General features: G+C 39.3%; 1 protein-coding gene across 2 annotated transcripts in view; it reads left to right on the forward strand.

Moving 5' to 3' along the window:
- PIK3R3 (phosphoinositide-3-kinase regulatory subunit 3) overlaps positions 1-24,548 on the forward strand; it is an 85,596-nt gene that overhangs the window by 17,865 nt on the left and 43,183 nt on the right. The window contains exon 2 of one of the 2 annotated variants that reach the window (XM_060305975.1): positions 2,470-2,611. The exons of the other annotated variant lie outside the window; for it this stretch is intronic. The gene's annotated coding sequence lies outside the window, so the exon portion shown is untranslated. The remainder of the gene's footprint in view (positions 1-2,469; positions 2,612-24,548) is intronic. 2 annotated transcript variants of the gene reach the window in all.

Here is a 24,548-nt window from a genome sequence, read left to right on the forward strand (position 1 = left end):
GTTCCCTGACCAGAGATTGAACCCGGGCCCCCTGCATCGGGAGCATGGGGTCTTATCCACTGCATCACCAGGGAAGTCCCCTATTTTTTCTTTTTCTTAGATTTGTAGGAATTATAGATATGGGTGTCAGTCCTTGTTTATTATTGTACATGTATTGCAGATATTTTCTCTTAAGGTGACATTCTGAGCAGAGACCTAAAGGAAATGAATGAGTGAGCCATGGGGTTAGCTGAATGAAGAGTATTACAGGTAGAGTGAGCAACAATAACATACAAAGACCTTGAGGCAGGAGTATTTTTGAAATGTAGGAGCAGCAAAGGATGCTTACCTGAGGTTGGAAGACAGAGGGTTAGGAGGATCTCAGAAAAAAATGAAGCAAAATGAAAAGGAAAAAAGAATTCATGGGGCTTCCCTGGTGGCACAGTGGTTAAGAATCCACCTGCCAATGCAAGGGACACAGGTTCAAGCCCTGGCCCGGGAAGATCCCACGTGCCGCGGAGCAACTAAGCCCGTGCACTACAACTACTGAGCCTGAGCTCTAGAGCCGGCGATCCACAACTACTGAGCCCACAAGCCACAACTACTGAATCCCATGTGTCTAGAGCCCGTGCTCCGCAACAAGAGAAGCCACTGCAGTGAGAAGCCTGTGCACCACAACGAAGAGTAGCCCCCGCTCGCCGCAGCTAGAGAAACCCCGTGCAGCAACAAAGACCCAACGCAGCCAAAATAAATAAATTAATTAATTAAAACAAAAAAACCAAAAAAAACCCCCAAAACTCATGGATTGTTCCTAGTAAAAATGTAGACTATAAAATCCATTCCTTGCTATTACTACAAATATGTAAAAATGGAGTATGGTGAAGGAAGAGAACTAGAATACGATAGAATGAAAAGAATAATTTAATGATGGCATTGTGGATAATTTTTGTCCTAGATTTGTTGTTATATACCAAAAACAATGTTAAAAGTACATTTAAAAAGAGAAAAGATTTGCAAGTGGATACTGCAGTTAAGTTAAAAAAATTAATCTTCAGAAAGATAATCTCAGAGCTGCCTCTTACTCTCAGGCATTAATACATAGAAACTCTGTATTAGTTTCCTGTTGCTACCATAACCAGTTACCATAAACTTAGTGGCTTAAAATATTATTATCTTGCAGTTCCGGAAATCAAAAGTTCTAAAATCAAGGTGTTGGCAGGCTGTATTCCTTTTGGAGGCACTAGAGAAGGATTCATTTTCTTGCTTTTTCCACCTTCTAGAAGCTGCCTGCATTCCTTGACTCCTGGCCCCTTACTCTATTTCAAAGCCAGTAGCATTGCATCTTCAAAACTCTCTCTCTTTCTGACCTCTGCTTCTGTTGTCATATCGCCTTCTCTGACTGGTATTCTTGCCTTCCTCTTATGAGGATGTTTGTGATTTCTTTAGCTCACTTGGATAATCCAAGATGATCTTCCCATCGCAATATTCTTAACAGAATCACATCTACAAAGTCCCTTTTGCCATGTAATGTAACATATTCATAGGTTCCAGGAACGTTCTAGGGATGTCTGCATCCTTGGAGGGCTGTTATTCTATCTACTGCAGACTCTAAATTTGAGAATAAAAATTTCACTTAATCCTGTTTCTTAGGGTTTGATGAATGAGGAATTAGAAGTTTAGATAAAAGAGAGAGGGCCCTCATTAGCAGAGAAGGAGCTTGGTGAATGTCTTATCTTAATTTTGAATATTCTACAACATCTGCCATAGAGGGATAGCTTAGAGTTAGCCTTACGCATGATGTGAGGAGTACCTGAAAGATTGCTAGGAACTTTTAAGTCACATTTCATGTAGTTGATGCCTTGAGAGAAAGAGGATTGTGCTTTGTTAGAAGACTGGTTTGAATTTGGTCTGCTTAACAACTGTGTGACATTGAACGGTCTTCATCTGTGAAATGGGAGTAGTCGTACTTAATTCACAAAGATTTTTATAAGAATTATAATATATATATACAAACATACACAAATATACATATACATATAATGAAATAATACTTAGCTTGGTATCTGGCATATGGCAGGTACTCACTTTTCTTGAAGGTCAGTGCTTTTGTGATATACTGATAGGGAAATATTAGAGAGGTTAAGGTGAGGGGCTTGTGCTGGAAGCTTTGCTAGAGGCAGCTGCACATCTCAGTTGCTAGAAGCTGCCTGACTCTAGCGTGTGCTTGGCTTTAAGGTCAGGATGGGTAAACTTTTGGGACAAGAGGAACAGTGGGTTAATATTTGTAGCAAGTGTCACTGATCATGATTCTTTTTTTATGGCTCATTTTACCTTTTTCTTTTTTTCATTTTACCTTTTTCTATGGGAAATTTCAAAAATGTTTTTCTGTCTTCAGGCTGACGTTTTTTTCTTTTTCTGCCTTCAATAAAAGTCTACTGCTGTTTTTTCAGCATAATTATTCTTGGATCTTCTCTTTTTCTCTATGGTAAGCCTAAATGCTGATCATCTCATACATTAATTCAACAAATATTTAACAAGTGCCTTCTATCAGTGAGACACTCAGCACTGGAGACACGAAGATAAATAAGAAAAGGTGTGTCCTGAAGGAGCTCCAGTTTCAGTACAAAGACAGGTAAATAGCTATACTATAATGGATAAGCTTTATATTAGAATGTTAGCAAAGCTCTATGGAATCAAAGAGGAGATTAGTGCTTACCTAGGCCTAAAAATGTGAGGGAAGGTTTCATGGATAAAACTATGTATGACCTGAGTCTTAAAAAAGTAAGTGGAGGGCCTCCCTGGTGGCGCAGTGGTTGAGGGTCCGCCTGCCGATACAGGGGGCGCGGGTTCGTGCCCCGGTCTGGGAGGATCCCGCATGCTGCGGAGCGGCTGGGCCCGTGAGCCATGGCCAATGGGCCTGCGTGTCCGGAGCCTGTGCTCTGCAACGGGAGAGGCCGCAGCGGTGAGAGGCCTGTGTACCTCAAAAATAAACAAATAAATAAATATAAATAAAAAAGTAAGTGGAAGGAGAGTGTGGTGAAAGAGAGAAGGAGAGAGAAAGGAAGAGGGAGAGAGAAGAAGGAGAAGAAGACGGGGGAGGAGGAGAGAGAGAGGGAGAAAGAAAAAGAGAGGAATGGGCATTCTTTGCGGTACAGGGAACCATATGTACAAAAGCATGAGAGGGTGTTGTGTGTTTGGATGAGCTGTGGGTGTTTGGGTGTGGCTAGGGTGAAAGGTGCCTGTGGGAAAGTAATAAGAAAATGAGCTTAGAAAAGTAAGCAGGGGGCTTCCCTGGTGGCGCAGTGGTTGAGAGTACGCCTGCCGATGCGGGGGACGTGGGTTCGTGCCCCGGTCCGGGAGGATCCCCACGTGCCGCGGAGCGGCTGGGCCCGTGAGCCATGGCCGCTGAGCCTGCGTGTCCGGAGCCTGTGCTCCGCAGCGGGAGAGGCCGCAGCAGTGAGAGGCCCGTGTACCGCAAAAAAAAAAGAGGAGGAAAGTAAGCAGGGCCAGGCCCTAAAGGGCCTTATATTCCACACTGAAGAATTTGGACTTTATCTTACAGGTAGTACAGAACTCCTGAAGCATAGTATGCTAAAGCAATATGATTAGATTCAAGACTCAAAAGTAGCAGGGCAGGTAGGAAGAGAAGATTGGTCTCTGGGAAGCTCAGGGGCAGATTTTCAAGAAGGACAAAATGGCTTACAGGGACTTCCCTGGTGGCGCAGTGGTTGAGAATCCGCCTGCCAGTGCAGGGGATATGGGTTCAAGTCCTGCTCCGGGAAGATCCCACATGCTGCGGAGCAACTAAGCCCCTGCGCCACAACTACTAAGCCTGTGCTCTGCAACAAGAGAAGCCACCGCAATGAGAAGCCCGCGCACCGCTACGAGGAGTAGCCCCCACTCGTCGCAACTAGAGAAAGCCCGCGCACAGCAATGAAGACCCAATGCAGCCAAAAATAAATAAAATTTAGAAATGGCTTACATTGTAAAACCTGAAGTGATTTTGTGAAATAAAGATAGAAAAGTTTCTGCTGGACCTTGTTATTGAGAAGAAATCAAATTACAGTAAGTTGAAGAGTGGATGAGAGGTGAGAGTATAGACTATAAATATATAGACCACTCTTAGAAAACTTGCTGTGAAGGAAAAGTGAGAGGTAGCAAAAGAGAGACATAGACCTGAGAAACATAATTTTTTTTTTAAAGACAGAAAAATTGAACAACTTATATTTTGGTGGAGATAATAAAGCAGAGATAAGGTTGAATATATGGGTGGGGGGTGTGATTTGATGGAACAGGAAAGTGATGTGTTTGGAGGTGAGAGGAGTTATTATCCCAGGGGAGGAGGAAAGATACCTTTGTCTAACACTTAGAAGGGAGGAGATGGATTTGAAGAACAATGTAGGTTGGAAAATTGGGTGAGGTCAGACTTCTTTTTTCTGGTAGAGGGCAATTGTGAAAGAAGAGGTGTGTAGAGTGATTGCTGTGTGGGATGGAAAGGGCCACTGATATATAAATGAATTACTAATAAGATAGTTAATGTCAGTGAAGATTAGAGACTTGCACATTTGCAGTGGCACAAATTCCATGCTCGTTGTGCTTTTCTTCAGCAGCACTCAGCACTTGTGGTATGGAAACAGGAAGCAGGTGGTTGGATAATTCCCCATGATTGAGAGATGTACTGGGCTGGTGTGGCAAAAGAACAACAAGGAGCTGGGTAGATATATCAATAAGAGAGTGGTTGATGCTCAACACTGAGGGCATAGTTAAGTGAATTATGACACATTCATATAAAAAACTCTTTTGCAGCTATTAAAATTTATGTTTATAAAATGCTTATTTTATAGTATTAAGGTAATAAGAGTGCTGTATGTTGTACAAAGGTTTAGTAATGATCAACTGTAATACTCTAGGGGTTGTCTTAGGCTTAATGATGAATAAATACTCTCAGAACCAAAAGAGTATTGGTTGTCCCTGTTCACACACAAACAATCATTCGACAGGGATTATTATGTCTACTTTACAGGTGAAGAAAATGAGATTTAGCAAAGGTGACTATTCAGAGTCATAGATTTGATAAATGGCAGAGTAATAACTATTATAGTACTTATTGGGTAGTTAAGCATTGTTCTGCTTAAGTAGTCTTATTTAATATTTTCCTCACATATTGCTCTAATTTTCATTTCTCAGTTAAAGAAACAGACTCAGCAGAGAGTAATAATATGAGCAATAGATAACTATAAAAATGTGATACCAACAAGTGATTTTAGAAATTCAAGAGAAGGGGGGGATTGTGGGCTAGAGTGGAAGGAAGGACTTTGGAAATGATGGTGTTTGAACTTGGACTATGAAGGATAGGTAGGATAGTATTTTTTTTTTGCAGTGTGTCTCTTTGATTTACATTTTCCACGTTAAAAAAAGTTCTCTATAATAGTCTACTATATCATGTTTCTGGAGCCTTTTGCTCAGCTAAAAAAAATATTATTCTTGCTTATTTTTAATGAAGAGACCAAGGCTATCTATAGATGTCATAAGGGACTCAACATAATATCCAGATCTTGGGTGCATCAAATTTGAGACTCCTTTGGAAGGAATGGAAGAAATAATGGCTTCCAATCAGCTTTGCTAGTTGATTCATGAATTCCTTGGTAGGCCTTCTAGAATAGGTTTCAAATAAATCTATTTATCTGTATATTGATCTTAAGTTATTTTTCTCTTTACACAGTCATTTATATTTGGGTATTATTTTTACTATGGTTAACAGAAGAAAACACTTCATTTGAAACAACAATGAAAAGGCCACTGAAAATTAGTTCTTTCATGCTGAATTGAAACGGGCAAAAATAAGGACTCTTTAAGGGTAGTAGTTTAAATTTCCTTTTCCCCCAGTCTTGACACTTTCCTCTGTGGTTTTAGTGGAAGAAACATTTGAATGTAGAATATTTTACCTTAAGGAATCTTCAAGAACATATCAGAAGGAATTTAGGAAGTATGATCTCACATTACTCATAAAGTAGGGCTTGCTCTGTGTGGATTTGTAATTTATCAGGTTTTATGTTTGGAGATGCCTATAATTGCCATCTGTAAATTTCCACAAGAAGTAGTCACCATTGTAATCTGTCTCATTTGTAGATCAAGTCCGTATGTAATAGATTATGGCTTCAAATGAGTACTTGATACTTTTTAATAGGGCTCATCTGGTAACTACAAAAAGTAAGGATAAAACAGACAATTTAATGAGCTGTGAAAACGTAGCTTCAATAGGGAAAGCACAGTTTAAAAACAATTAAGAATGACTTACCAATACTGACTTGAGAAGAAATTAAAAATCTTTATATAGTCTTTTAACCATAAAAGAAATTGAATTAGTGATTTAAAAAATCTACCTACCAAAACGATTCCAGGTTCATATAGTTTTAAAAATCATGATTTAAAAAAAAAAATTTACCAGCTTAACCCTTTTTAAATGTGTAATTCAGTAGAGTTAAACATACTCACATTGTTATAGAACATATCTCCAGAACTTTTTCGTCTTGCAAATCTGAAATGCTGTACCAGTTAAACAACTCCCTTTTCCTCCTCCCCTTAGCACCCGGTGACCGCCATTCTACTTTGTGTTTCTATGAATTTGACTACTTTAGATACCTCATATAAGAAAAATCATATAATCTCTGTCTTTTTGTGACTGCTTATTTCACTTCATGTAATATCCTTAAGATTCATCTATATTGTAGCCTGTGACAGGTTTTCCTTCCTTTTTAAGGCTGAGTAATATTCCACTATATGTATATGCCACATTTTGTTTATCCATTCGTCTGTCAGGGGACATCTAGGTTGTTTTCACTGGTGGCTATTGTGAATAATGCTGCTGTGGACATAGGTATCCAGTGTCTCTTTGAGACCCTGCTTTCATTTCTTTTGGATATATGAGTATATATCCAAATTGGGATTGTTGGATCAAATGGTATTTCTTTTTTTTTATTTTAATTTTTTTTGGCTGCATTGTGCGTCATGCAGGATCTTAGTTCCCTAACCAGGGATCGAACCCGTGCCCCCTGTAGTGGAAGCACAGAACCTTAACCACTGGACTGCCAGGAAAGTCCCTCAAATGATATTTCTATTTTTAATTTTTTTTCATAAATTTATTTTATTATTTATTTATTTATTCATTTTGGCTGCGTTGGGTCTTTTGTTGCTGTGCACCGGCTTTCTGTAGTTGCGGTGAGTGGGGGCTACTCTTTGTTGCAGTGCGTGGGCTTCTCATTGCGATGGCTTCTCTTGTTGTGGAGCACGGGCTCTAGGCACGCGGGCTTCAGTAGTTGTGGCATGCGGGCTCAGTAGTTGTGGCTCACGGGCTCTAGAGCACAGGCTCAGTAGTTGCACACGGTCTTAGTTGCTCCGCGGCATGTGGGATCTTCCCAGACCAGGGCTTGAACCCGTGTCCCCTGAATTGGCAGGTGGATTCTTAACTACTGCGCCACCAGGGAAGCGCTATTTTTAATTTTATGAGGCACCTCCATACTGTTTTCCATAGTGGTTGGACCATTTTACATTCCCCCAGCAGTGCACTGGGGTTCCAGAATTGTGGTACTGGGTTGAAGGTAAGCCTTGAACTGAAACACATTATTCTTTCTGTGATTGGTCTCTATGTGTATGTATTTTTATACTTTCTTTGTTATGAGGTTACAAAAGGTCTATTGAAAAGGTCTGATAAAAGTCTGTTTTAAATTGGAATTTTTTGTTGTTGTTGTTGTTGGTACGGGAGCCTCTCACCGCTGCGGCCTCTCACCGCTGCGGCCTCCCCCGTCGCAGAGCACAGGCTCTGGACGCGCAGGCCCAGCGGCCACGGCCCACGGGCCCAGCCGCTCCGCGGCACACGGGACCCTCCCGGACCGGGGCACGAACCCGCGTCCCCTGCACCGGCAGGCGGACCTCCAACCACTGCGCCACCAGGGAAGCCCCTAAATTGGAATTTTAAAAGTACCTTGGTTTGCCTTCTTTCTCTCTTTTATATTGAGATATAATTCACATGCTGTTATATTCATCCTTTTAAAACATACAATTCAGTGGTTTTTAGTATATTCATAAAGTTGTGCAGCCATCTAATTCCAGAACATTAAAAAATGTTGTAAACCTTGTAGCTGTTAGCAGTCACTCCCCATTCTGCTTACCCCAGCCCATGGCAACAACTAACCTACTCCCATCTCTATGGATTTGCCTGGTTAGGACATTTCATGTAAATGGAATGATACAGTTTATGGCCTTTTGTGTTTGGCTTCTTTCACATAGCAAAATGTTTTCAAGGTTCATCTATTTATAGCATCTATCAGTATTTCTTCTTATGGCTGAATAATATTCCACTTTATATATATACTACATTTGTTTATCCATTCATCAGTTGATAGATATTTGGGTTGTTTCTACTTTTCAGCTATTATGAAGAATGCTGCTATGAACATTCACGTGCAAAATTTTCAATTCTCATGGGTATATACGTTGGAGTGGAATTGCTGGGTCATATGATACCTTTATATTAAACTTTTTGAGAAACTGCCAAACTGTTTCCCACATTGACTGCTGCATGATTTTACATCCTTGCCAGCAGTGTATGAGGGTTCCACTTTTTCTACGTTCTCATCAACACTTGTTATCTGTCATTTTTATTATAGGCATCCTAGCAGATGTGAAGTAGTATCTCATTATGGTTTTGATTTGCATTTCCTTAATGACTAATGAAGTTGAGCATTTTTCATGTGCTTATTGGACATTTGTATACTTTCTTTGCTGAAATGTCTGTTCAATATTTTATTCTCTTCAGGGGCTATTGTAAGTAGAATTGTTTTCTTAATTTCATTTTTGATTGTGAGTTTATTAGCTAAATCGTTAATAGTGGGTTTTTTGGGGATATGATTATAGAGGCTTACAAGTTTTTTTTTTTTTCTTTTTTGGCCGTACCACACGGCATGTGGGATCTTAGTTCCCCGATGAGAGATCGAACCTGCTCCTTCTGCAGTGGAAGCATGGAGTCTTAACCACTGGACCACCAGGGAGGTCCCTCAATAGATTTTCTAAAAAAAAAAGTTTATTTATTTATGGCTGCATTAGGTCTTTGTTGCTGCACACGGGCTTTCTCTAGTTGCAGCTAGTGGGGGCTACTCTTTATTGCGGTGTGTGGGCTTCTCATTGCGGTGGCTTCTCGTTGCAGAGCGTGGGCTCTAGGCACATGGGCTTCAGTAGTTGTGGCACGCGCACTCAGTAGTTGTGGCTCGTGGGCTCTAGAATGCAGGCTCAGTAGTTGTGGCACATGGGCTTAGTTGCTCCGCGGCATGTGGGATTTTCCCGGACCAGGGCTCGAACCCGTGTCCCTGCATTGGCAGGCGGATTCCTAACCACTGCGCCACCAGGGAAGTCCCCTCAATTGATTTTTGTATGTTGATCTTGTGTCCTGCAATCTTGCTGAGCTTGTTTGTTAGCTCTAATAATGTTTTTTTTGGTGTGTGTATTTCTTGTAATTTTCTGTATGCAAATAGACATAGTTTTACTTCTTCCTTTCCAATCTGGATGCCTTTTATATATTTTATTTCCCTAATTGCTCTGGTGAGAACCTCCAGTAGTATTACATAGAAATGGCAAGAAAAAACATCCTTGTATTGTTCCTGATTTAGGGGAAAGCATTCAGTCTTTCACCATTAAGTATCATGTTAGCTGTGCGTTTTTTCATAGATGCCCTTTATCAGGTTGAGTGTTTTTATCTTGAAACGGTGTTTGATATTGTCAAATGCTTTTTCTGCATCTACTGTGATGACCAAACCTTTATTCTTATTCTGTTAATATGGTGTATTACATTGATTGATTTTTGTTTGTTGAACCAACCTTGCATTCCTGGAACAAATCTCACTTGGTCATGGTATATAATCCTTTTTATGTGTTGCTGGATTTGGTTTGCTAGTATTTAGTAGAGGATTTTTGATTCTGTGTTCCTAAGGGATATTGTGTCTATAGTTTTCTTCTCTTGTGTTGTCTTTTTCTGGTATTGGTATCAGAGTTATACTGGCATCATACAATGAGTTGGAAGGAGTTCCCTCCTCTGTTTTGCTAATCCCTCTCTCCCCCTAAAGTCTAATCCTAGTTTTCTTCAGTTCCGTTGTTCACTTTAAAAAATATTAATGCTATTTTTTTGGTTCTGGTTGTTCTTTTTATGAACATCTAGATATACAGACTGCTAATAAACACATGAAAGAATGCTCAACATCATTAATCATTAGAGAAATGCAAATCAAAACTACAATGAGATATCATCTCACACCAGTCAGAATGGCCATCATCAAAAAATCTAGAAACAATAAATGCTGGAGAGGGTGTGGAGAAAAGGGAACACTCTTGCACTGCTGGTGGGAATGTGAATTGGTTCAGCCACTATGGAGAACAGTATGGAGGTTCCTTAAAAAACTACAAATAGAACTACCATATGACCCAGCAATCCCACTACTGGGCATATACCCTGAGAAAACCAAAATTCAAAAAGAGTCATGTACCAAAATGTTCATTGCAGCTCTATTTACAATAGCCCGGAGATGGAAACAACCTAAGTGCCCATCATCGGATGAATGGATAAAGAAGATGTGGCACATATGTACAGTGGAATATTACTCAGCCATAAAAAGAAACGAAATTGAGCTATTTGTAATGAGGTGGATAGACCTAGAGTCTGTCATACAGAGTGAAGTAAGTCAGAAAGAAAAAGACAAATACTGTATGCTAACACATATATATGGAATTTAAGGAAAAAAATGTCATGAAGAACCTAGGGATAAGGCAGGAATAAAGACGCAGACCTACTAGAGAACGGACTTGAGGTTATGGGGAGGGGGAAGGGTGAGCTGTGACAGGGCGAGAGAGAGTCATGGACATATACACACTAACAAACGTAGTAAGGTAGATAGCTAGTGGGAAGCAGCCGCATGGCACAGGGATATTGGCTCTGTGCTTTGTGACAGCCTGGAGGGGTGGGATAGGGAGTGTGGGAGGGAGGGAGACACAAGAGGGAAGACATATGGGAACATATGTATATGTATAACTGATTCACTTTGTTATAAAGCAGAAACTAACACACCATTGTAAAGCAATTATACCCCAATAAAGATGTTTAAAAAAAAAACACCTAGAAATATAGTCTTCATAATTGCATTTAGCTTACCAGTTGGGAATATGACTCATGGTACACAGCAAACTTTAAATGAAATCTGCCTAAGATACTGTCTCTTTTGGATAGCCAAATATAAGGACAGGAGGAACTATTTAGACGTAATCAAACATTTTATAGATAAGAAGACGAGAGTTTAAGAGGATTGTTCAAAGTTACATTGCTGGATTATGGCCAAGTCTGGAGATTTTATTTTAGACCAGTAGTTTTCTGTGTGTTTGTGAGCAATACTAAGGAACAGTATTCTATTTATTTGAATGAAATATGTCTAAAACTTATCATATTGTAATCATCGTATTTTCCAGTTGGAGAAATCTTTGAAAATATAATGAATTCATTGCTATCAGGAAGATGATATTATTATTATTATTATTAGAATCTTCAAAACAGTTAACTAACTGAAGAAACTGTTGTTTACCTAAATTATATCATGTGAGTGGACAAAAAAAGGCAGTGTCAAAATAAATTGAGGGACTTCCCTGGTGGTCCAGTGGTAAAGCATCTGCCTTCCAATGCAGGGGACGCGGGTTCGATCCCTGGTCAGGGAACTAAGATCCCACATGCCACGGGGCAACTAAGCCCACACACCACAACTGTTGAGCTCGCACCACAACTGTTGAGCTCGCGCCACAACTAGAGCCCGCGTGCCGCAAACTACGTAGCCCACATGCTCTGGAGCCTGCGCTACAACTAGAGGGAAAAAACCCACACGCCACAACTAGAGAGAAGCCCGCACGCCGCAATGAAAGATCCTGTGTGCCACAACTAAGACCCAGTGCAGCCTAAAATAAACAAACAAACAAATAAATAAGTAAATCTTAAAAAAAAATTGAAATCAGAAGGAACTCTGTCTCTAGCTTGGGGAAAGGCACAAAGGGAGGGGAAATCACATTACTATTTCAATCTAAATGTTTTAACCTTGAATTATTAATTAAATGTTACTTCTACCAATTGTTAAAATCATTTTTTTGGTTGTGAGACAGTCTTTTAGAAACATATATTTTCAAAGAAAAAATCAGCAATATAATTTTAAGAAAATAACATATATGTTTCTAAAGATAAGATCATAGCTTCAGTTTTGCTGAGCCAAGAAGCTCAACTAAAAATACCTGTTGGAAATTGCAGTTTTCTGTCTCAATGTCAGTAACATACAAACCAAATTCTGTGTTGTGACTGGCTTATGTACTGTTTTCATTCGGAGATTAGTTTTACCAGCAACATCTGATTTGGAATTGGGATTTAGCTCACAAAGCAGGTTGGTTATTGGGACATAGGAAAGGGTCAGTGTTACTAATGAGCATACTACAGAGAAATAATTTCAGTGGAGAAAAATAGCATTTGTCCATATGTGAGCAAAATTGTTCTGTAATTCATTGTTGTATGCCAAATAGTCTGTGAAGTCTGGATTTGAATGTGGCAGCTCACTGGTGCTGGGGGCGAAATTTTGTTTTAATCATTATCCTTGAAAAAGAGGTTGGTTAAAGGTGTCAGTTGTTTTTCTTTTAGAAGGATGAAATGTTGTTTTTGTTTCTTTCTCTCCTCATGTTCCCATAATTTTATTTTTAGGTTTTCAAAAAGCTGAAGATTTAATTTACGTAAAAGTTTTCCTTCCCTCTGAATATAGTTGTTTTTTTCCTCTGGATAGCCTGATCAACCAGTCTTTTCTAAGCTTTTTTCTATATCTAAGATTATATCAACATCCAGAGTAGTTCTAATTCTTTTTTAAAAATTTCTCTAAAATGAAATAGGTTCATGAGTTTAGAACTGTATTTTAATAGAATTATTTCATTTTATAACTTTTGTGTTTAAACCTTGTATAATTTCAGATTATTCACAAATATATGTACTGGGAATTTTTCTCATGTTCTCTGGTTCCTTAGCAGTGGTTAGTAATAGCTAGTTTGATGTTTCTAGAAATTCAGAGTACTTTTTAAATAAAATGGTCATTTAAAGTACCATGGATAACACTTTCTATTCAGGTAGTCAGAATTTATCATCTGATGAAATATTTCAGGTTTGTTATGTGTACTTGATAACATCATTTGCCTTTGACTACACTTAACAGGATAATTTCTTTATTTACTTAGTACTTAAATTAAACACAGTACCCTCAGTACCATACAGCAAAGGTTTATATGAATGAAACACTTTTCTTAAACAGAATTTTTATGTCAAGGATATTTGTAGAAGATAAGATTTACTATTTAGAGGGTAAATATTAAGAATTAAAAAAATGTAAGAGGTTGATACAGAAAGATTTTAAGAGAGCATTGCAAATTCCTTTTTTACTTTTAGTTGATTGATCAGAACCAGTATCTAAATATAGCTTAAATGAATTAACTGTAAAGAGTAAACATGAATTAATAGTTTTTTTCTTTTTCTTTATGAAAATAAAAACAATTTCTTTTTTTTTTTTTTTTGCGGTACACGGGCCTCTCACTGTTGTGGCCTCTCTCCTGTTGCGGAGCACAGGTTCCGGACGCGCAGGCTCAGAGGCCATGGCTCACGGGGCCCAGCCGCTCCGCGGCATGCGGGATCTTCCCGGACCGGGGCACGAACCCGTGTCCCCTGCATCGGCAGGCGGACTCTCAACCACTGCGCCACCAGGGAAGCCCTAAAAACAATTTCTGATTTACTAGTTTGCCATCTCTAGTTATACTAAACTACCAGTAACAGCTGACTAAGCCAGAGGTGCTAAGGACTTTTTCCCTAGTACAGAGATGACTGCTTTTATGTTTGCCTTTTGGTTCTGCATATGTTACTTAGGTCTGGTTTAGTGATAACTGAAATATCCTGTGAATGCCTAATAAATATTTTTGGTGCCCACTATATCACCTTTGAGGGAGAAAAAAACCTTTTTCTCTACCCTCATAGGTTTAGTTACTGGGGATTGCTAATTAAACTGACAAATGCCGGATTAACAAAAGAAAAGGTTTACTCCTCATATATACACAGGAATGTCACAGAAAAGAAGTGAAAACCCAAAGAAGCAGTTAGGCTTGAGAGCTTGTATGCCATATTTTTAAAATTTTCTTTTCTTTTAAATTGGACTATAATTGATATATAACATTATATTAGTTTCAGGTGTACAACATAATGATTTGATATATGTATATATTGTGAAGTGATCACAAGTCTAGTTAACATCTATCATCACATATAGTTACAATTTTTTTTCTCATGATGGGAACTTTTAAGATATATTCTCTTAGCAACTTTCAAATATACAATATAGTATTATTAACTATGGTCACCATGCTGTACATTATATCCCTAGGACTTATTAATTTTATAACTGGAAGTTTGTATCTTTTTGCCACCTTTACCTATTTCACCCATCTCTCATCCCTTTCCTCTGGCAATCACCAATCTGTTCTCTCTATGAGTTCTGTTTTTTTCATTCTTTTTCTTTTTTTTTCAGATTCTATATATAAGTGAGATCATACAGTATTTGTCTTTCTCTGTCTTATTTCACTTAGCATAATGCCCTCAAGGTCCATCCATGTTGTCACAAATGGCAGGATTATCTTCTTTTTATGACTGAATAATATTCCATTGTATATATTTTCTTTTTTTTTTTTTTTTGGCCGAGCCACGTGGCTTGCCGGGATATTAGTTTTCTGACCAGGGATCGAACCTGGGCCACAGCAGTGAAAGCCTGAAAGCACCGAGTCCTAACCACTGGACCTCCAGGGAATTCCCTCCATTGTATATATTTTCTTTATCCATTCATTCATCAGTGGACACTTAGGTTGTTTTCCATATCTTGGCTACTGTAAATAATGCTGCAGTGAACATGGGGGTGCATATATCTTTTTGAGTTAGTGTTTTCATTTTTGGGGGATAAATACCCAGAAGTGGAGTTGCTGGTTCATACATTAATTCTATTTTTAATTTTTTGAGGAACATTCATACTGTTTTCCATAGTTGCTGTACCAATTTACATTCCCACTGACAATACACAAGGGTTTTCTTTTCTTCACATCCTTGCCAACACTTGTTATTTCTTGTCCTTTTAAAATTTTTAAATTTTTGACTGCGTTGGGTATTTGTTGCTGCGTGTGGGCTTTCCCTAGTTGTGGCGAGCGGGGTCTACTCCTCGTTGTGTTGTACGGGCTTCTCATTTTGGTGGCTTCTTGTGTGGAGCACGGGCTCTAGGTGTGCAGGCTTCAGTAGCTGTGGCACACAGGCTCAGTAGTTGTGGCGCATGGGCTGTAGAGCGAAGGCTCAGTAGTTGTGATGCACGGGCTTAGTTACTCTGAGACATGTGGCATCTTCCCGGACCAGGGCTCAAACCCATGTGCCCTGCATTGGCAGGCGGATTCTTAACCATTGCACCACCAGGGAAGCCCCTCTTGTCTTTTTTTTTTCTTTCTTTCCTTTGCGGTACGCGGGCCTCTCACTGTTGTGGCCTCTCCCGTTGCGGAGCACAGGCTCCAGACGCGCAGGCTCAGCGGCCATGGCTCACAGGCCCAGCCGCTCCGCGACATGTGGGATCTTCCCGGACCGGGACACGAACCCGTGTCCCCTGCATCGGCAGGCGGACTCTCAACCACTGGGCCACCAGGGAAGCTTCCCTCTTGTCTTTGATAATAGCCATTGTAACAGATGTGACATGATATCTCGTAGTTTTGATTTGGATTTTCCTGATAATTAGTGATGTTGAGCACCTTTTCATGTAACAGTTGGCCATCGGGATGTCTTTTTGGAAAAATGGATATTCAGATCCTCTGCCCATTTTTTTAAATTAATTTATTTTTGGACCACATTGGGTCTTCGTTGCTGTGTACGGGCTTCTCATTGCGGTGGCTTCTCTTGTCACAGAGCATTGGCCCTAGGTGCACAGGCTTCAGTAGTTGTAGCACACGGGCTCAGTAGTTGCAGCACGTGGGCCATAGAGCACGCGGCTTCAGTAGTTGTGGCGCCCGGGCTTAGTTGCTCCGCAGCATGTGGGATCTTCCTGGACCAGGGCTCGAACCCGTGTCCCCTGCATTGGCAGGCGGATTCTTAACCACTGTCCCACCAGGGAAGTCCCCTCTGCCCATTTTTTATCAGATTTTTTGCTATTGAGTTGCATAAGTTTTAAAATATATTTTATTTATTTTTAAAATTATTTATTTATTTATTTGGCTGTCCTGGGTCTTAGTTGCGGCACACGGGATCTTTGTTGCCGTGTGTGGGATCTTCATTGCAGCATGAGGGATCTTTAGTTGTGGCACACGGGATCTTTAGTTGCGACATGCAGGATCTAGTTCTCTGACCAGGGGTTGAACCCGGGCCGCCTGCATTGGGAGCGCAGAGCCTTAACCACTGGACCACCAGGGAAGTCCCTAATATATTTTAGGTATTACTGTCTCATCAGATTTATGATTTGCAAATATTTTCTCCCATTCCGTAGGTTGCTTTTTCATTTTGTTGATGGCTTCCTTTGCTGTACAGAAGCTTTTTAGTTTGATGTAGTCCCACCTGTTGATTTTTGCTTTTGTTGCCTTTGGTTTTGGTGTCAAATCCAGGAAACCATCACCAAGACTAATGTCAAGGAGCTTACCTTCTGTTTTCTTCTGGGAATTTTATGGTTTCAGCTCTTATATTTGAGTGTTTAATCCATTTTGAGTTGATTTTTGTGTATGGTGTAAGATGGTGGTCCAGTTTCACTCTTTTGCATGTGGCTGTCCAGTTTTCTCTGCACCATTTATTGAAGAGGCTGCCCTTTCCCCTTTGTATATCCTTGGCTCTTTTGACATAAATTAATTAACCTTGTGTGTGGGTTTATTTCTGGGCTATTTCATTCCATTGACGTATGTGTCTGTTTTTATGCTAAATACCATACTGTTTTGATTGCTTTAGCTTTGTAATATAGTTTGTGTTCAGGAAGTTTGAAGCCTCCCGCTTTGTTATTCCTTCTCAAGATTGCTTTGACTCTTTGGGGTCTTTTGTAGTTCCGTGCCAGTTTTAGGATTGTTTCTTCTATTTCTGTGAAAAACGCCATTGGAATTTGGATAGGGATTGCATTGAATCTGTAGATTGCTTTGGGTTGTATGAACATTTTAACAGTTTTCTTCCAATCCATAAGTGTGGAATATCTTTCCATTTAGTTGTGTCTTTAGTTTTTTCCATCAGTGCCTTATAGTTTTCAGTGTAGAGATCTTTTACCTCCTTGGTTAAATTTATTCTTAGGTATTTTATTCTTTTTGATCCAGTTGTAAATGGGATTGTTTTCTTAATTTCTCTTTCTTATGGCTCATTATTAGTATAGAAATGCAATTGGTTTTTATATATTGACTTTGTATCTTACAGCTATACTGAGTTTATTAGTTCTAACAGTTTTTTTTGTGGAGTCCTTAGGGTTTTCTATACGTAATATATTGTCATCTGCAAATAGAGACAATTTTACTTCTTCCTGTCCAATTTGGATACCTTTTCTTTTTTTTTTTTTTTTTTGCCTAATTGCCCTGGCTAGGACTTTCAAAACTGTTTTGAATAAAAGTGGTGAATAAAAGTTGTCTTGTTGGGCTTCCCTGGTGGCACAGTGGTTAAGAACCTGCCTGCCAATGCAGGGGACATGGGTTCGAGCCCTGGTCCTGGAAGATCCCACATGCCGCAGAGCAACTAAGCCCACGTGCCACAACTACTGAGCCTGCACTCTAGAGCCCGTGAGCCACAACTACTGAGCCTGCATGCCACAACTACTGAAGCCTGTGCGCCTAGAGCCTGTGCTCCACAACAAGAGAGGCCACCACAATGAGGAGACCACACACCACAACGAAGAGTAGCCCCTGCTCGCCGCAACTAGAGAAAGCCCGCGCACAGCACAAGACCCAATGCAACCATAAATAAATAAGTCTTGTTCCTTAAAAAAGCTTTCAGCTTTTTATTATTGCATATGATGTTAGCTGTGGGCTTATCATATATGGTCTTTATTGTGTTGAGGTATGTTCCCTTTGTACCTACCTTTTTTTAAAAAAACATATTTATTTATTTGGCTGCCTCACGTCTTAGTTGTGGCATGTGGGATCTTCGTTGTGGCATGTGGGATCTTTAGTTGTGGCATTCAGGATTTTTAGTTGCAGCATTGAACTCTTAGTTGCAGCATGTGGGATCTAGTTCCCTGACCAGGGATCAAACCTGAGGCCCCTGCATTGGGAGCGCAGAGTCTTAGCCACTGGACCATGAGGGAAGTCCCCCCTCTGTACCCACCTTGTTGAGAGTTTTTATCGTTAATAGATGTTCAGTTTTTTTTTTTTTTTTGCGGTACGCAGGCCTCTCACTGCTGTGGCCTCTCCTGTTGCGGAGCACAGGCTCCGGATGTGCAGGCTCAGCAACCATGGCTCACAGGCCCAGCCTCTCTGCGGCATGTGGGATCCTCCCGGAAGGGGGCACGAACCCGTGTCCCCTGCATTGGCAGGCGGACTCTCAACCACTGCACCACCAGGGAAGCCCAGATGTTCAGTTTTGTCAAATGCTTTTTCTGCATCTATTGAGATGATCATATAACTTTTATCCTTCATTTTGTTCATGTGGTATATCACAACATGGTGCTTTATGGATGTTGAACCATCCTTGCATTCCTGGAATAAATCCCACTTGATCATGATGTATGATCCTGTTAATGTATTGTTGAATTCAGTTGGCTAATATTTTGGTGATGATTTTTGCATCTATGTTCATTGGAGATATTGGCCTTCCTCTTCTATTATTTGTAAGAGTTTGAGAAGGATTGGTATTCATTCTTTTTAAAATGTTTGGTGGAACTCACTAGTGGAGCCGTCTGGCCCTGGACTTCTGTTTGTTGGGGTGATTTTTGTTACTGATTCGATCTCCTTGCTAGTAACTGGTCTGTTCATGTTTTCTGTTTCTTCATGATTCAGTCTTAATAGGTTGTATGTTTCTAGGAATGTTTCCATATCTTCTGGGTTGTCCAGTTTTTTGACATGTAATTATTCATAGTAGTCTCTTATGATCCTTTGTATTTCTGTGGTATCAGTGCTAATGTCTTCCCTTTCATTTCTGATTTTATTTGAGTCCTCTCTCTTTTTTTCTTGGTAAGTCTAGCTAAATATTTGTCTATTTTTAAAATCTTTTTGAAAAATCAGTGAGAGCTTGTATACCATTTTAAGAAAGGGTGATAAATTGTGGAGAAGTGACTAGACAAAGTTAAAAGGATTTGGGATTCTAGGGGTAGTAAATTGTGGGAAGGTAAATATATGGGGAAATTAATGGAAGATAAGGGTCATTTTAGTAAGGTTTGTTTATGCAGACTCCAGTTGGTGCTGTCTCCTGTGATAAAAGTCATTTCTGGTGATTGAGTCATTCTCGTCTTCCTGGTATGGGAGAGGGAGATGTCTTTGCAAATAGAAATATATGCCCTGCCTTTAGACAGAAAAGGGGAGGGCAGAGAGTTCCTCTTGTGTCTTCTGTTTCTTAATTGCCTTCAGCTCAAAATAATCCTCATGCCAAAGTGGCATACTTTGGGGTGGTATATTCTTTTTTTTTTTTTGGCGGTACGCCAACAGTGGTACGCCACTGTTGTGGCCTCTCCCGTTGCGGAGCACAGGCTCCAGACGCACAGGCTCAGCGGCCATGGCTCACGGGCCTAGCCGCTCCACGGCACGTGGGATCTTCCTGGACCGGGGCATGAACCTGTGTCCCCTGCATCGGCAGGCGGACTCTCAACCACTGCGCCACCAGGGAAGCCCAATTTTAACCATTTTAAGTGTGTAATTCAGTGGCATTAAGTAAATTCATAATGTTGTGCAACCAGTACCAATATCAATTTTCAGAATTTTTCATCATCGCTAACAGAAACTTAGTACCTATTAGACAATAATTCCTCCATTCTCCCCACCCCACAGTTCCTGGTAACCTCTATTCTACTTTCTGTCTCTATTAATTTGCCTATTCTGGGTACTTTATAAGTTGAGATAAATATACAGTATTTATCCTTTTTGTCTGGCTTATTTCAATTAGCATTATGCATTCAGAATTTATTCATGTTGTAACCTGTATCAGAATTTCATTCTTTTTTAAGGCTGAATAATATTCCTTTATATGTGTATACCACATTTTATTTGTCTGTTCTTCTATTGATGGACACTGGTTTGTTTCTGCCTTTGGCTATTGTGAATAATGCTGCTATGAACACTGGTGTACAAGTATCTGTTTGAGTCATTGCTTTTAATTCTTTTAGTGTATACCTACAAGTGGAATTGCTGGATAATCTAGTAATTTTATGTTTAACTTTTTAAGAAACCACCAAATTGTTTTCACAGCATCTGTACCATTTTTACATTCCCAGCACCAATGCACCAGGGTTCCAATTTCTTCAGATGTTTGCCATCATTTGCTATTTTCTGTTATTTTTTTTTTTTTGGTACGCGGGCCTCTCACTGCTGTGGCGTCTCCCGTTGCGGAGCACAGGCTCCGGACGCGCAGGCTCAGCGGCCATGGCTCACGGGCCCAGCCTCTCCGCGGCATGTGGGATCCTCCCGGACCGGGGCACGAACCCGTGCCCCCTGCATCAGCAGGCGGACTCCCAACCACTGCGCCACCAGGGAAGCCCTATTTTCTGTTATTTTGATAATAGCCATCCTAATGGGTATGAAGTGATAACTCATTGTGGTTTTGATTTGCAATTCTCTAATAACTAATAATAATCTTTTCATGTGTTTATTAGCCTTTCGTATATCTGCTTTGGAGCAATAATATTCGAGTCCTTTGCCCATTTTTTAAATTCAGTTGTTTGTTTTTGGTTGATTTGTTCTTTATGTATTCTGATTATTAAACCCTTGTAGATATATGATTTGCAAATACTTCCTCCCATTCTGTGAGTTGTCTTTTTCACTTTTTTCATGGTGTCCTTTGATGCACAAAGGTTAAAAAAATTTTTTTTAACTTTATTTTTGGGCCACACCTTGCAGCATGCGGGATCTAGTTCCCTAACCAGGGATCGAACCCGTGCCCCCTGCAGTGGGAGCGTGGACTCCTAACCACTGGACTGCCTGGGAGGTCCCTAAAAGTTTTAAATTTTGATGAATTCCAGTTTATTTTTTCCCTTTTGCCTGTGTTTTTGGTGTCAAATCCAAGAAATTATTACCAAATCTAATGTTGTGAAGATTTCCCTATATATTTTCTTCTAAGATATTTGTAGTTTTGGCTCTTACATTTAGGACTTTATCCAGATTGTATTAATTTTTTTTTTATAGCGTGAGGTAGGAGTTTAACTGCATTATTTTGCATATGAATATACAGTTTCCCCAGCCCCATATGTTGTAAAGACTTTCCCAAAGATGGTCTTTGGACTCTTGTCCTAAATCTGTTTACCATATACGTATGAGGGTTTATTTCTGATTTGTCAGTTCTGTTCCATTAGTCTGTGTGTCTGTCCTTCTGCCAGTATCATCCTGTTTTGATTACTGTAGCTTTATAGTAAGTTTTAAAACAGGTAAGTGTGAATCTTCTAACCTTGTTGTTCTTTTTCAAGATTATTTTGGTTATTCAGGGTCCCTTTTAATTCCATATGAATTTCATTGCTTTTTCTAGTCCTACAAAAAGCCTATGGCAATTTTGATAGGGATTACATTGGATCTGTAGATTGCTTTTGTCCATCTGTGAACCTAAGATGTGTTTCCACTTATTTATGGAATTGTTTTCTTAATTTTCTTTCAGATTGTTCATTGCTGGTTTATAGAAATATAACTGACTTTTATGTGTTGACCTTGGACCACTACAACTTTGCCAAACTTATTTATTAGCTCTAGTAGTTTTTTTTTTAAATTAATTAATTTATTTTTGGCTGTGTTGGGTCTTCATTGCTGTACACGGGCTTTCTCTAGTTGCGGCAAGCGGGGGCTATTCTTCATTGCAGTGTGTGGGTTTCTCATTGCGGTGGCTTCTCGTTGCGGAGTATGGGCTCTAGGTGCATGGGCTTCAGTAGTTGTGGCATTTGGGCTCAGTAATTGTGGCTCGCGGGCTCTAGAGCACAGGCTCAGTAGTTGTGGTGCACAGGCTTAGCTGCTCTGCGGCATGTGGGATCTTACCAGACCAGGGCTTGAACCCATGTATCCTGCATTGGCAGGCAGATTCTTAACCACTGTGCCACCAGGGAAGCCCAGTACATTTAACTTGATACAATACTTTAATCTTCTATTTGTACATTATTTGTAGATTATGACCAAAGAAATAATTTTTTTACAGCATTGTAGCCCCTGAACACTTTCTTTAATTAAAAAAATCAAAGTGAATTTTTGAAAGTTTTTTTTAAAAAGTCAGAAAACACAACAAATTAAAATGAAAAATTATTCATAACCATTTTTGGTTTTTTTTTAAACATACATAAATAAAGCATGCATATATAGGTAAAGTGCTCTCCTGTGTTGCTCCCAACATTCCTGTTGTACACTATTAGCAGTTTGTGTATTCTTCCAGATGTTTTTATGCATGTATATACATACACACAAACATATATGTGTATATGTTTGTTCTTATATCTACATATTAAAAACTGGATTTGAAACATCTTTATGTATGGCTAATATTTTAAAACTTGTAATATAATTTTTCAAAATGGGAAGAGAAGTACTGTTCATTGTCTACTAGATAGAAACAAAAGTGCTAGGTATTTTATGAATACTTATGTAGGAAGGTATTGGGTTGGCCAAAAGTTCTTTTGGGTTTTCCTGTAAGACCTTATGGAAAAATATGAACAAATTTTTTGGCCAGCCCAATATTTGCTCAGGTGCATTTAATTTATCACTCAGCACTGCAGTGCTTACTCAGTGCAAGAATCACTTTGTCAAGGGGTTGAAAGGTAATTAATGTACCCTAATTAGCTTCTCCCTTTATGTGTTCCACTTGACCTACTTAAAATGTATGTGATTTGTAATTTTTCCCTTTATTTATAATATCATAATCTGGAAGTGACATATAGATAAAAATATGCTTATCTCCATGTAATAAGAAGGTTTTGTAAGGTAAATTTTTACTTACTTTCGTCCAATAAATTCTATAATTTACATGGGAGGGAGATCAACTGCTAGAGAAAGCAAAACATTTAGTTTGAAGACTCATGTTAGTTTAGTTGAACTAAATTTGAACATACTCATGATTTTAAGAATGATGAATTATCTTGAAGTTTATCCTTTTGGATTATAAAGTTCATAAGTATAAAGACTGTATCTGTCTAGTTCATTGCTGTATTCCCAGCTTTTAGAACATAGAAGGTATTCAATAAATACTTGTTTAATTAGATGAGAATGTAGAAATAGGCCAGTATTTCATTCATTCTTAATTGTGTTCTTTTAGCAACTTTATGTAGGAACAGCTTTATAATCATTTCATTCTTCTTATATTTCTGCAGATGAGACAAGCAAGTTTTAAGGAGGCTATGGGAGCCCTCTGTAATACATGTGACGTGGTCATTATCTGTTTGGTGGTGGTGGAGCTATCAGTAAACTGTCATTATCCATAAATAGCAGATTCCCCAAGCTGCTGGTCAACTCAGTTCAGTATAGAGCTCCCCCAGAGAAGGAATATAGACAGCAGCAAGTCTCTGTGGCTCCTTTTGGTGATTAGGTTGTAACCTACCTGCTGATTCAAGGAGGCGAATTGGTTCTTGTTGGGCCCTCCTGGTCATGGCATTCAGTTCAGTAAGGACTAGGTTTGAGAAGCCCAGTGTTTGAACTTGAAGTTTTCCCAGGAGGGGATCAATTGTTCCTTTTGCTGGGTTTTCATTGCACCTTACTTTACTTTTATTATTGTTATTTACCTCATTCTGCTGAGAATTATGGTTAGGTGTTTCTAAGTGTCATTCCCTCTAGATTTGTTCTTTTGAGTGCCTTGTCTTTGTACCTTTCATAGTGATAGCAAAGTGCTTTTGTATAGCACACGTTTAAACTGTTAATCCTTATACGTAGAAGAATTTTAAATTCTACAAAATTATAGTTCCAACTGTTGCTACTTTTATAAGCCACATCCTTTTCAAAGAAGATAAGTATAAATAAGTAGCCAATTAGAAAAAAAAGTATGGATTATAGCAAGCTCTCCCCCATCTAGTGATTTCAGAAGCCTGATTTTTAAAAAAAAAAAAACAGCTTTTTTGAGATATAACTCACATACCATACAATTCATCCACTTAAAAAGTATATGATTCAGTAGTGTTTAATATATTCACAGAGTTGTGCAGCCATCACCACAAGCAATTTTGGAACATTTTCATTACCCCCCAAAGAAACCTGCATACATAACTGCATACATTAACTGTCATTCCCTTTTCCCCTTCAACTCAACCATTATTCTACTTTGTCTTCTATAGATTTTCATGTTCTGGACAATGGAATCATATAATATGTGGTCTTTCATGACTGTTTTTTCA

This window comes from Globicephala melas, chromosome 1 (assembly GCF_963455315.2).
Source record: "Globicephala melas chromosome 1, mGloMel1.2, whole genome shotgun sequence".
Classification (NCBI taxonomy): domain Eukaryota; kingdom Metazoa; phylum Chordata; class Mammalia; order Artiodactyla; family Delphinidae; genus Globicephala; species Globicephala melas.